We start from the raw sequence: 14,486 nt of genomic DNA, 5'->3' as shown, positions 1-14,486 counted from the left end.
TGCAAGAAGGCCCATAGCTTAATATGGGGGCGTCACTTTAATGCCTTCTCTGAGCATGCGTTAAAAATGACACCCAAAATGGTGCAGTGAAATCTTGTAGATTTCACTGCGCCATTTTTGCGGTCCTCCTAACGCCGGAACGCCCCCTTGCATACGTTATGCCTGACACAGGGATATTGTGGCGCAATGACACGCAAAGTGGTGCAATGCACCACTTTGTAAATATGGTGCAGTGAAAATTGCCTCCTTGAGCCACATTAGCATTAAAAAAATGACACTAGTGTGGCGCAAGGAGGCGCTTGGGCCTTGCAAATCTGGCCCTTAGTTTTTAAAATGGATGGGCTCAAATATTGACTACACACCAGTGACTTTCACTGTTGGGTTAAGTTAATGGGGCATAGAGTTAGGTAATTAAGTGATGCTTAATATTGTGCAGTCTATATTTGTGTAGTTCGATATTTCTGTTCTTGATACAGTGACATACAACTTTACTCCCTAAGTCAAAAAGGGGCTCTTGTACCGAAGTATTCAAATGGAAGACACACACACTTCATAAAACTCTAGCTGTGTTAACTGGAAATATTGGTGCAAAGTAAAACTATTGCCTCTAAAAACACCATGACAAAATTTCATCAGGAACATTGTGGGCTGGAAAAATCATGATTAGCAGAGATATTGAGAAACAGTGGCCAAACTGGGTGATCTGCAATAGCAAGCTATTAGAAATAGTGGCCGCCAGAAATATTTGACGTGAAAATATTGTTTCTCATAAACACTGTACCAGGGGGGATTAAAGGTCAAGGAGTAACACATAGTGGAGAAATGCTGCCAAGGTGGAATAATAGAAAACTATGCAAGAGAAAGATTGCTTGCTATGATCAATATCACATAGCTGGTATTACAAACAAAAAGATGCAAAAAGCAAGAATATTTAATTGACTAGAAGTAAGTGTAGGAAAGTGGAGTATTATGTGGTATGTGGGTTAGTCCTTACTCTGATAATACCCCAGAGATGATCCTTAAATTCACACAAAAAAATCCTTAGCTGAGTCCAGCTAGAGTGGCAAAGAGCAGTCAGGCTTTGCTAGAGGAACATGTATTAAGCATTTTAGAGCACCAAAATGGACAATAAGTAATTGACATGACTCGAAAGAAATCCGAAACCAATTTATAAAAATAGAGCTTATTCTTATCTTAATTCGGACACTAAAATGAACAAAATTGCATGTGTATAACCAGAGTTATAGATTTTAGAAGCAAAATTAAATCAACACAAAAATGTACATGGAAAACATATATGGCGATCAATGAGAAAAAACACTAGTGACAATCGGCCACTTAGGGGTCAAGTTACATGGATCCCTTATAGGGGTAAGGTGGTGTGGGCCCTAGAACCAGCTTATGACAGTCAGCTTAATTTTACCTAGCCGATGGAGTACCGGTTTAGCGTTGTCCTGGCTGTCCGAGGTGCCGAATGGGGGCCGCGGTGGTGCTGATTTTACTGTGCACACAGTGCTTCAAGAAACAAAATGAAAAAACACAAGAGTGGGGTTGTTGGTTACGGCGGTCACAGGTGTTGTGAAGCGCCCTCTTGCTGCAGCGTCAAGATAAAAGGTCAGTTACTGGACTGGTGACAGACAAGCCTTGGTAGTGGTAAGCACAGCAAAAAGCTTTGGTGACATCCAAGGGAGTAAAGTAGAGGCCTGAAACTTTGGGGAAGGCCAGACTACAACTCCCACAATGCACTAAACCATCTGGATTCAGTCAGTCCCTCGGCGTGCCTGGTGGCAGGTGATTCTTTGGTTTCCGAGCGTTGTTTTACCTGAAGTTTGCAGGGGACAGGTCCCACCAGTACAAGGGAGTCAGAGGGTGCTTCTGGTTTTTACAGGGGTCTTCTTGTTGCGGTTGCCAAGTTTTAGCTCAAGACGAGAATCGTTCATGCAGTTCCAAGTCTGTTGTCACAGGGACAGAGTATCCCTCTTTTGCTATATGCGGTGGGCAAAGTTCTATTGTCTGTGGCATGGAGGCTTCTGGTGTCCTTCTTTGATACAGGCGGTTCAGAACTGAGGTTCTAGTGTCAGGGGAGTCCCTTAAATCCTAGATTTAAGGGAGTTAGGGGAGTGGAGACTAGTAGCCAATGGGAAGCTAGCCCCTGCAGCTAATCCACCCCTGAGGTGACCACATCCAGTGGAGTAGGTCACCTTTTACTACCCTAAACCCTCTATTCTGCCACTCTTAACATGGCAAAAATCAAAATTTATTGAACAGACCATGCTACTCATTCTAGAGGTGTGGTCAGCTTTCTGGGGGTGTGCCCTGCCTTGCATACCTTATTTTCCACCTGTCCCTGAGCAGACATACCTGGGGCAGAGGGAGGGCTGTGTCCTCCTCTGGTGGACAGCTCTGGCACATAGAGGTGGTATAGCCTTTGAAGCTCACTGCTCTGATGTGCCCATTCACTAGCCTGTCTGGGTCTTGGAAGGTGTGACCTTTTTCACCCTCCAGCCTTTTGTTCTCAACTCCTGGGAGTGTTCGCACTTCCTGACAGGAGGTTCAGAACCCTGAAGATCTGTGCCAGCAGCAGGCGCAAGAAAGCGCGGTCTAACCCGCCAGAGCACAAAGAGTTGGGGCAACCAGGTGGGTAACCTCCAAGGTGCCACCTGGGTACGTGCCAGCTGTCCTTCAACACCAGATTCATGTCAGGGGAGAGAAGGCACATTGTTTGATACGAAGCTTGACTTATCTAGGAGAGATCATAATGGAAGTAGCAACCCTTGTCTGCCCGGATGCAATTCCCATGTTATCCTATGCATAGCTATCACTTATATTGTACTTAAATGCTAAAGTCACTCTAGAGACATATAAGCTTCCACTTACATGTCTACACTCCTAATATACTGCACCCTTCCTCCTGGGCACAGGAGGCGTTCTCTAGGGGTGAATGACATATACTAAAAAGAGTGTAGGTGACAGTGCCACTCATGGTATGGGCACAGTCGAGATCGAGCAGTTTCCACTGCTCATGCAGTCTGCAATGGCAGGCCTGCTGTCAGTAGTTTGCTTGGATCACTCAGGGTGGCACAACCAATGCTTCAGGCCCTGGCAACCCCTTTAATACCTATGCACTGGGTACCCCGGTACCATATACTAGAGACTGATAAGGGAGTTAAAGTGCAAGCCAGTTAGGGATACCAATTCACATTTACCAATTCAGAGAGAGAATACAGGCACTGGGGCAAAAAGTGGGGTGGGGGGCATCTGCAAAAATCTCGGTATTCTTACAGTAAGCAAAATTAAACACAATGCAGGGGTATGCAGGAAGAGTAATAGTTTTACCTCAGAGCATTTGGCAACTCCCATGGGTTGAGGTTACACGTCACCCAACACATGTTGGCTTTGGGTTTATGGATTATGTTTTTTTTTGCTACAACAAATAAGAACATTTCTAAGCATCCAGAGTAATAAAGGGGGAACTTATCTGTTGTCAATAAAGAATAATATGAAGGCATTTTGGAGAAAGTGAAGTAGTAGTCCTGTTGTACTATTCTATGCATACATGCCTTTACAAATTGGTCCGAAAACATCTAAAATGGGAATAAAATGAGAAATTCATACAATTAGTACAACTAGAAAGCCCTGTGCAGTCTTTGCACTTTTACTAATAGAGAGTAGGGTGTTTTGGACTGATTCACAAAGACACGTATGAGTATGTTAGAGCACACCTGTAATACTACTTCCCTTACTCATACATGCTTTTGTGAAGCAGCACCTACATTTCTTGTATACTACTCAGAAGTGTGCACAAGTAGAGGACACAAGAGAAGCAGAGATACTGGTATACAGAAGTGCCTTATGCGCCAATGCTAGAGTGAGTTTTACGTGTAGCCTGATACAGTTAATAGCCTTATCACTATGTTTATCCTTATCCCTACAGTGACACATAGATGCTACATCATTCTGGACATCTGTTAAATTCCTTTTGCATTGACAAACTTCCCCTTCCACTTAACCTAGAGAGACGTGCTGTGAGTGAAACGATTAGCACCAAACGGATGTGGAGCGCAAGCAGGAGAGTTAATGGAGCACCTTATATGCACACCAGTTACACTACACAAGGTCACATTCCTTTTTTAGGGGCCAGGAGATTAAGGGCCAGATGTATCACCATCCCGGTTGCATTTCCTAAATAGCGATTTTTAAGAAATCGCTATTTAAGAAATGCAAAATGGGATGTATGAAAATTGCGATTCGGTAATAGCGATTTCCTAAAAGTCACAATCGCTATTACTGAATCGCAATTAGGGAATGGGACTCCATTCATCCCTAGGGGCCTGTAGGCCCATAGGTGTGAATGGTTTTGCATTACCTAATTTGCAAATTCCTGTTAGGAATTCGCAAATTAGGTAATGCAAACCCCAGGTTTTGTGGACATGTAAAGCGCACACATGCCCAAGGGATATGTGTGCGCTACATGTAATTTAAAAAAATTCATTTGTAATGTAGTTTTAAAAATTGCACATGCTTACCACCAAACTTGAGTTTGTGGTAATTGCATTTCCTAAATGCCAAATTTGCATTTAGGAAATGCATTGCGATTCCCTTTTCGGAGTCGCAATTTTAAGGAATCGCTATTTTTGCGATTCCTTAAAACGCACTGCGAATTCCTTTCATAAATCATGAAAGGTGATTTTGCATTCGCAAGCGGTGGAATTTTGCAATCTGCCCCGTTTGCGAATGCAAAATCCTTTGATACATCTGGCCCTAAGTGATTTGCCTAAAATCGCACAATGTTCAGCTGACGCTGAGACTCGAACCTGGTTCCCCAATTCCAATGATGGTAGCCCTGGCCTTAACGTCAAATCCTATTCCTAAAACGAGCCTACACAAATGTAATACAACAGTAATCCCTTCAAAGAGTAATTTATGGAGGCTGATTCCAGAGAGACTGGAACCCCATTAGTTAAAAGATTCACTCCATTTCAAGCTACCTTCTGTGCAGAAAACTGTTACAATTTAATTATTGGGTAAAGCTTCTGTCAATACTTCCACCTCACCAAGAGTAAGCCCAGAAGAATGAAAGTTTGAAGGCCCATTTCCCAAAAATGGATAAGCTCTAATTTCCATAATCGCCTATTGTTCCATGTATTCTGCCAATGTTTGTTTTTCCTCCACTGCTTTGAAGTGACTTAAGTGATATGCGGCACTATGCAAAACTCCTCAATACATAATTCACCCTTCTGTCTGGCCAGTTGTAGTGTTACACTTTATTGTTAGTATATGAATTGTTCTACTTCTATGTTTACATGAGCTCATGCTTAATCTTCACATGTTTATGTTTGTACTATGCTTACGATTCCAGGTTCCTTCTCCATGGTTGTCAACTCTAGCTACTTCAGTTGATAGTTGAGGAACCTTGGAAGAAGGATCCTTGGTACGTGGGCTCCTTTACTGGAATAAAGAAACTTACAGATGAACTGGTCCTACCTGCCAGCCATTTAGTGGTCACCAGGGGTCGCAGCTGCGACCCCCTAGCTTGCCTCTTGCAACCCCTGGCACTGCCTCTGTGAGCCCTGGCCGCAGAGGAGGCAACATCAGTGCCAGGAACACAGGTGCAGCTGTCTTTATGGATGTTGCTTGGAGCTCCTCTTCCCTACTTCCAATCAGTCTTTTTATTACACTAATAGTGAATAATGTTTTATCCACTATCAGTGTAATAAAAAATGTAGTACAGTTAGCTGGAATATGACCCTCATTGGTAGCAGAGGTAAGTAAAAAACACTTTTGAGTGCATGTTGTGTGCATGCTTGTGGTTGTGAGTGTGCTTATGTAAAAGAGTGTGTGTATGAGTGAATGTATGTTTTTATGAGCATACGTGTGTGAGTGATAGTAAAGATGAAATGGCCTGTGATGTCACTTCTGCTACCCCTGGCATTTTGGTGAATTGATGCCCAAGCTGAATGCTTATTCATCTTGCAATGAATCAACTCCACACCAGTGAATCACAGGTGGCTGAGGGCCATATTTATACTTTTTGACGCAAAACTGCGCTAACGCAGTTTTGCATCAAAAAAGTTAACGCGGGCTAACCCCATTCCAATGCGCCAGCCGGGCGTCATATTTATGGAATGACGCTAGCCGGCCCTGCTGCCTGGTGAGAGTAAAAAAAAATGACACGAACTGGGCAGCGCTGGCGTAGGGAATAATGGGGGTTGTGCGTCAAAAAATGATGCAAGTCAGGTTAGAGTCAAAAATGTTGACGATAACCTGACTTGCGTCATTTTATGACTCACAACCACCATGGAAATGACTCCTGTCTTAGCAAAGACAGGAGTCATGCCCCACTGCCCAATGGCCATGCCCAGGGGACTTCTGTCCCAAGTTAGGCCCCCATATGCCACTTAAAAATAAATAAAAAAATACTTACCTCTACTTACCTGTACTTACTTGAGATGGGTCCCCCCATCCATGGGTGTCCTCCAGGGGTGGGCGAGGGTGGCAGGGGGTGTCCCTGGGGGCATGGGAGGGCACCTCTAGGCTCCTTCCGAGCCCACAGATCCCTTAACGCCTGCCCTGACCAGGCGTTAAAAAATGACGCAAATGCGGCTGCACGTCATTTTTTAAGGCCAGCCCCCTCCTGTGCGTCATTTTTGCACAGGAGTTTAAATAAGGCGCAAAGGCCTTAGAGTCATTTTTTGCGTGGAAACGCCTACCCTGCATCTCATTAACGCAAGGTAGGTGTCCACGCTAAAAAATGACGCAAACTCCAAGAATTTTGACGCTAGACGGGTCTAGCGTCAAAGTATAAATATGGAGTTAGCTTTGCGTTGGATTTGCGTAAAAAAAAACGACGCAAATCTGACGCAAACAGAGTATAAATATGCCCCTGAGTTTTTTAGAGTTACTGAGAGCAAGCGTTAACTGCCCCTAAATAGCCCTTAATTTTACCACTTTAAATTGTCTTCGCAGGCTATTTCCACGCCTTTGTTCTGATTCTGGAGCTTGCTTCCACTGCTATCAGACACTCTTACACTTTTCTAGATTATTCTAATCTATGCATCCCATTTTCATGGTTTTCTTTTATTTGAAAGTGTAAATGTTCTTAACTTCCTTCTTGTAATTGTAATTGTATTTATATAGCGCTTACTACCCCTGACGAGGTGTCAAAGTGCTTTTCGGAGAGTAGCACGCTACTCCAGAACCCAAGAGGAATTAGTGGTGGATTAGTATAAGGAATTATGAGTACAGTATTAGTATTAGTATGAGTTCATTTGAGCAGAGGATATATAAGTTTGTTTGTTGGATTGACTAGAGTGAGGGAGGGATAGAGGAGGGAAGAATCCAGAAGTGTTAATTGTGAGTTTATAGTAATAGGGTGAGGCTTGGGAAGAGTCTATGGAAAGGGGTTAGGGAGATCATAGTAGCAGAGGGGTTTTGGATGAATCAAAGGTGAGATACATGAGGGAGAATTTAGTAGGGTTGTTTAGGAGATCATAGTAATAAATTGAGCTTTGGAGTGAGCTAGATGCGGTAGAGGAGGGAAGCGCTTAGGCAGGGTTATTTTGGAGATCAAAGTAGTACCATGGGTTTGGGATGAGTCAAAATGGGGATGGAGTATAGATTGATAGAGACATAGGGTGATGGGGAGACAGAGTAAAGCTTACGAGAGAGTAAAATTTATATTATCTTTTATTTATGTATTTTTATTATTATTATTTTTATTTAATTATTTATTTGTTGGATTTTATTTATAGATTTAATTGTATTTATTTGTATTTATTTTTCTCTAGTACAGCAGGACTAGAGTAATAAATAAATAGATATGTAAATATATAGTAAGGGAATATATGTGCCAGGAATACAACAATGGGTATAATAATATGAGAAGTAAGGTTGTATTGTATAAAAACAGACTTTCAAGATTTATAATGTGGTGGTGTTTTAAGGCAGGGTGCCAATCTTGAGCGTAGGTTTCTTTGTTGATTGTATTTGTTTTTTGGTGTTATTTCTGATGAAAAGTGGTCCTGCTCCATGTATAGCTTTGTGAGTGATACAAAGCAGCTTGAAGGTGGATCGTCTGGCAACCGGTGACCAGCATAGTGCTCTCAAGGCAGAGGAAATGTAGGCTTGTGGCTTTAAATGTAACTGGCAGCTGAGTTCTGAATATGTTGTAGTTTTTAAATAACAGATAGAGATGATCCATGGTGGAGGTCATTGGCATAATCCAGTTTAGATAGTACAAGAGAGATAGTAGCCTGCACCTTGTGTGAAGAGTCTTCAAAGTGATGAAGCTTGTGGCCACAGTCATTGAATTACATTGCTTCTATCTGTTTCAATTGCTGTAAAGTGGCCAGTGACGTTCAAGAAAGTGTTGCACTTTATACATTGTAGTAGATTATAAATATGCACTTTGCAAAGAACCCTGGGCAAGACTGTGGTTAAAACATGTGCTTTCTAAAAAATAAGCATTGGCAAAGACAATAATTCTAGTTTTTCTACAATTAGATTTTTTGTTGTGCTGTTGGAGTAGCCTGTAAGAGTGGGCATGGTGCACTATAGGTTAGGCTCCTAGTTTTCAATTTTTACTGATTTTTACAGATAAATATAGATGATTCCCTTAACTCCCTGTAAAACCTATGGCTTTTTAAACCACTTTATTTTGAAAATGTGCTGTTAAATGCAGCATCTTGCCCTTTCTTCTCAAGCTTCTCCCTAACACTCATGCTGCAGCTTAAGCATACACTCCTCGTTCACTCCTTTGGGATATAGTCAGTGCTTAATTTGAGCCAGTGGTTGTAGATGGGGCCCACCGGTACTTATTTTTGGGCACCCACACTTATTTTTCTCTTAACAAGAGAGAGAAAAACACAAAAGTGAGAAAGAAGGAGGAAGACGGAAAAGGACATGATGAGTTAATTCTGCTGGCTTCTCCCCTTCTGCTGTAAGCAGCACATAGAGAGGTTACCAAGGGCGAGATGTACGACCATTTCATTTCGCGCGTCTCTAATTGCAGTTTATTGCGAATCACAATTCGAGACTCTCAAAGTTAAATGTACATTTAACAATTTCCAATGGGGTCGCAAATGACCTACCTCATTAATATTCATTAGGTAGGTTGCAATTTGCTACCCCAAGGGGAATGGCCGCACTCACAGGGATGGTGGCCTTTTCTTTTTTAAATGTAACCCATTTTCCTTAAATGAAAACGGGATGCATTTCAAAAAAAGTTTTCTTTTCATTTTTTTTGAGTAGGCAGTGGTCCCTGCTCTGAAAAAATATCTTTGCATGCATTCACAAAGCCCTTCCCATTTGCGAATGGTTTAACACCATTTTGAAATTGGTGGTAACTGTGATTGTTTTGTCACCACATTCACGGTCACAAAATGCTACTCGCAATTAGGAAGGAACGTCCTCAGGCACCCCTTCCTAATTGCCAGTCACAATCCCTATTTTGCGAGTCGGTAACTGCGTACTGATTCGCAAAATAGGGATGGTACATCGTGCCTTTTGCGACTGCAGAAAGGCGTCGTACACAAGGCCCCAAGAGTCCTGCTCTTTTCCAAGCAGAAGATGGCGAGCTTTAACTAGATGCAAATATCTGTTGCATACTTCCTACGAATCTTTCTGTTTATATGCATGTCAGTATAAATAAGACATCACCTTCAGTCACACCCAGATGAAAGCTTCCGCTCCCTGCGTGCCACCCGGGAGAGTCAGCAACTGAAGGCTCCGGAGAGTGCCTGAGCGCCAAGTAGAAGGACGGAGCTATTAACATCAAGAACACAGAGCGGGGACGTGACGTCTCTAGCGAGCCTGCTGCTGCGAGCAGACATATGGATGAAGAAAGGCACCGCAAGTGCACGAGGACACTTTCTATTTGTTTACAGATAATGTGAATCATTCATGAAGTGCTTCGCTGTGTGTTCTCTCGGGTGCCTGCAGGTGCGCGCGCCTGCATGCGCGTGGGATGCCCGTGGGTGATGAGCAGACACCGCTTCAGAGCACATTCATGTCCTTACAACTGATTAGCTGTGTTTTCCTCAATTCTGGCTTTAATTCGTCTGTCTAACTCTTGACAGAGCGTCTCGTGCTTCAAGTGTACGCCGTAATTGGGAATGGCACGGAAGTCAGACGGAGGCGGGGCATAGCTGCAATAAATCTGAAAGTCCACTTCCGGATTAAAATCGAATATTTTTGTCTTTAAGCTGCACTCTACGTTATTATATCTGTTACATAATACATAACATAAAATCCAAATCATTTGCTAAAATTATTATATGCCTGTTAATTAAATTTCTGGTATTTCTCCAAGCTTTTTCCAAGCATTATGTGCATGCCACAGAAGCGAAGCAATCTGGTGAAGGTTCTGTGTTTTTTGGTTAAATCTTTAAAGCCTGCTCACATTTGGTTTCAAGGAACCGTGCAAGCATGCTTCAGCTTCTATTTTCTTTCCAAGGGCCCATAATAGCAAACATTATCTTGTTCACAGCTGCACCTCACGCTGGGTAAAACAACAAAGTGGACAATAGCAATCCGATGACACTGGACTGGCAGAACTCAAATTTGGTAAATTTCCGAAATGAAGACAATCCCTTTCGTCGATCTATTTGAGAGAATCTGACAAAAAACAGAAAAGATCAAGCACATTGGTAAGGATAAAAAGCAGCAGGAGATGGAAGATGTACCAGAACTAGGGTACAGCAAGGAATAGAGGTACCAGAAGTACCAGAGTATAGGCATAGGTGGAGGTGCCAGGATAGAGACAGGGAAGAAGGGCACTGGTATAGGCATGAGTGGGGGTACCAGGATATAGGCAGGGTAGAGGTGCCAGGGTACATACCAGGTACACCTACCAGGGTATAGACAAGATAGAGGTACCTGGGTATTTTCAGGGTAGAGGTAGCAGCATATGGACAAGGTGGAAGTACCAGGGTATAGACATAGGCACCAGGATATAGACAGGGCAGAGGGACCCTGGTATAGGCGGAAGTGGGGGTACCCAGGTATAGGCAGGGTAGAGGTGCCAGGGTACATCCCAAGTACACCTACCAGGGTGTAGAAAATATAGAGGTACCTGGGTATTGGCAGAGTAGAGGTACTTTGTATTAATGACTCTTGTCTTTACCATTCTGTTTCTTGCACTGTTCGTTATCCTAATCATTACAGCCCATGCAACTTATCGCAGATTGCAGTTTTACTAAAATAAAACCTATTGAAACTCTATTTCATCTCCTTTATTGCCTGTGTGTGATTGAGACATTTTGTTAATGTGAGAAAGGGGTAATCTCCGTTTAACCACAACGCTCCCTGAGATGTCACATTCTTGAGTCCCTGCATAAAGGCTAGCACAAATCAACTTTGACTGTTTAGGGTTTCTGGTGAGGTACTGCTTGTGAGCCGGAAGGGTTGGGAAGACAGTTACGTTCTGTTGTAGGATTGGCATAGTCGCCAACAAACATAAGTACTGTCATCCTTAAACCAGCAGTCTTGCCTAGAGCAAGAGTACAACTATGACAGTCTACACCCTGGAAGCCAATCATCAAATTATTTACAATAATCATGTTCCTGAAGAGCTTCTCCGGAGTCACTGAATGGAAAGGACCCCAAGAAAGAGGCCACATCGTCAGATGTTAGATGGGTCCACGGAGCAGTAGTGTGTAGTAGTCTCTTGTGCAGGTCCACCTGCAGTAGTGTCATCCTCCATGGTGTAACGAGCCAACTCGGTGAGCAAGGAATGATCATAGGAGGCCTCACGAATCAGCCTTAGTCTCAAGGGGCACGACCGTGAATGAATCCTCATCAGGGACATCAGCAGTTCTTGGTCCACAGGAGGCACTGGCGTAACAGCAAGGCACACTGTAGGCAAAAGTTCAAAGAGGCACCATATGCAGCGAAAGACTGGTTGCATGCACCATAGGAGTGGTCAAAATGACAATGACCAATCACGCTCCAATTCCACCAGTAGGGAAGCATCGAAGATCTGAACCATGCGATCACGACACAGTTGAGGTGGTGGCAGCGGCTCAATTGCTTTGTGTAGCTGAAAAGACACAACCACTTTATCCTAAGAAACAGCAGCAGTATCCCGCCAATCAATGTCAAAATAATTGCAAAGCCGCCAAACACACCTGAAAGGAGTGAATGGATGGCCGATGGGGTGACTCCAAAGATAGTCTGCAAGATGGACACGAATCCAGACCCAACAGCCTTAAAGAAATGTACAATCCCGACTGTGCTCGAGGCGTTAAAAATTCTGGAAACCAATTCTCCAAAGTGCTTGGGGAAGTTGGTATTTTTTAAAAAAAATTTAAATATGTTTTTATTGTTATATCAGCCAACAGGCAACATTAGAGTGAGATACAGGTGATTACAATTTATTCCAGTGCAAATATACAGTGAAATTGTCTTGCTTTGCCACATCTTCAAGTCCTGTGTGGGAGCCCCATCTCCCATGCACACACGAGAGCGCAGGAACCCGCGCTCCCGAGGGCAAGAAAGGGGGCATGAGATGATGTACATTTGAGATGCATAATTGGCTCACCATATAAAATAATAATAGAAAAACTTAAGGGTACAGAGGAAAGACATAAAGAAAAGAGCCGGAGCGGGTTGAGGGAGCGCCGTCGGGGAGGGGAGGAAGAGCAGAGGGGGAGAACAAGGTGCGGGGAGGAGTGCAGCCCCCTTTTCTAGTGCCGACAAGCCCGCACCCCAGCCAGGGCCGCACTGCCACCCCCACGGCCCAGGAGTAATTCGAGGAGAGGGCCGAGGCCCAGCCCCCGTTTGAGGAGAAGGCGATGGCGCAGCAGCTCCAGAGCAAGAGGGGGACACCAACGGCATCCAGACACACCAGAGTATACCATGTGGTTAAGTGTTCCGGTCCCCTAGTGATGTACCGGGGCTATCCCCACAGGCCGTATTTCAATATATGTTGGTTTACAACTTGTTATGTATGTGACAGTGAGCGCCTGTGTTAGTGTCTTGGGGTACTCACTTGAATATCGGGTGTTGTCTGTTTTTTACTATTTTCAGGGAGGACGCTCGTCATCCTTGTTTTCTACAGCAATCACGAACAAGTTCCAAGTGTCTAGGCCCTTGACCAGGATACCTTTGTCCAATAGGTTCTGCAGTGTCTGCGCTTCAGCTTTAGCCCACCGTAGCAGCTCTGCCCGCCATTGGGCTACGCTGGGGGCACTCAGCGCTTTCCATTGCATGGCTATGAGGCGCCTGTACATCACTAGTGCTAGGGCGATACATTGAAGTGTTTGTTTGCGTTTTTTGGGACACCGTCCTATGCCCAGTAAGCATAGTTCGGGGTTGGGGGTTAGTGTGGTGTCTGTCCACTCGGCTAGTAAAGTTATTATGTCAGTCCATGTGTTTCGGATTGGAGGACAGTCCCATGTCATATGAAAGAAAGTGGCTTCTACTGTTCCGCATCTGGGGCACGACTGCGGCGACCGGGGGAACATACGCGTTATGCGGTGCGGCGAAAGGTATGTTTGATGCACGTAATTGAACTGCGTGTACCGGAAGCGAGGGTTGCGGGATACTTCGTAAATCATTTTCATAGCTTGTTCCCATGTGTGCAGTGTTAGGGGTTCAGAAAGTACACAGTCCCATCTATTTTTTGCTTGTTCCTGTTTGTGTTCGGTCTGAGTAGTGAGGGTTTTGTATATGTTCGATATGCTTGTTGGTGCGGTTATGCTTCCTAGCAGTTCGTGAAGCATGGGGGAAATATTGGGTTCTGCGTTGCCGCTTTTCCACCATGCTCGTACTGCTTGTCGCACTGCTCCGTAGGCGATGAAGCCACCTTGTCCTAGGGTATATTTGTCAGCCAGTGCTTCATATGTTTGGAGTTGCCCATCATTGTATATGTCACCGATTGTGTCTACCCCTCTGCTTCCCCATGTACTCAGACCTACCTTAGTCGCTATTTTCGCAAGTTTCGGGTGAGCCAACAGTGGAATCCTAGGGGAGTACTGTGGGTTTTTATCGCCTAGTAGTGCAAATCGGCCCCAGACCCAGTGCGCAGTAGCCAATAGGATGTTGCGTGCATGTTTGGGGCCCTCACGATTCATAAGATAATGCAATACCTCGGTACCGCCGATATCCAATGAGACCTTCTGTGTTTCTGCGCTGGTGGGATTCCCGATCCAGGTAGATATCCATTGCAATTGGGCGGCTGCGTAGTATAATTCAAATCTAGGGGCCCCTAATGCCCCCAGAGTGAGTGGTTGATATACTTTGGATAACGCAATGCGTCTTCGGCCATTGCCCCATATTAGATCAGTCAGTAAGCTGTTCAAGGGTTTGAAGAAGGAAGTAGGCAGTATCAACGGCAGTGCCATAAAGAAATAAAGAAGGCGTGGTAATAGTATCACCTTTGCTATGGCCACTCTGCCCATAGGCGACAGTGTGAGCGAGCACCAAAAGGGCAGGGAGCCCCTTATGGATCTAATCACTTGGCCAAGGTTGCCATCTCTTAGGTCCCG

The sequence above is a fragment of the Pleurodeles waltl genome, chromosome 10 (assembly GCF_031143425.1).
Source record: "Pleurodeles waltl isolate 20211129_DDA chromosome 10, aPleWal1.hap1.20221129, whole genome shotgun sequence".
In the NCBI taxonomy this organism is placed as follows: Eukaryota; Metazoa; Chordata; class Amphibia; order Caudata; family Salamandridae; genus Pleurodeles; species Pleurodeles waltl.
The sequence above is the reverse complement of the archived record's forward strand: the minus strand, read 5'-3'. Positions refer to the sequence as shown.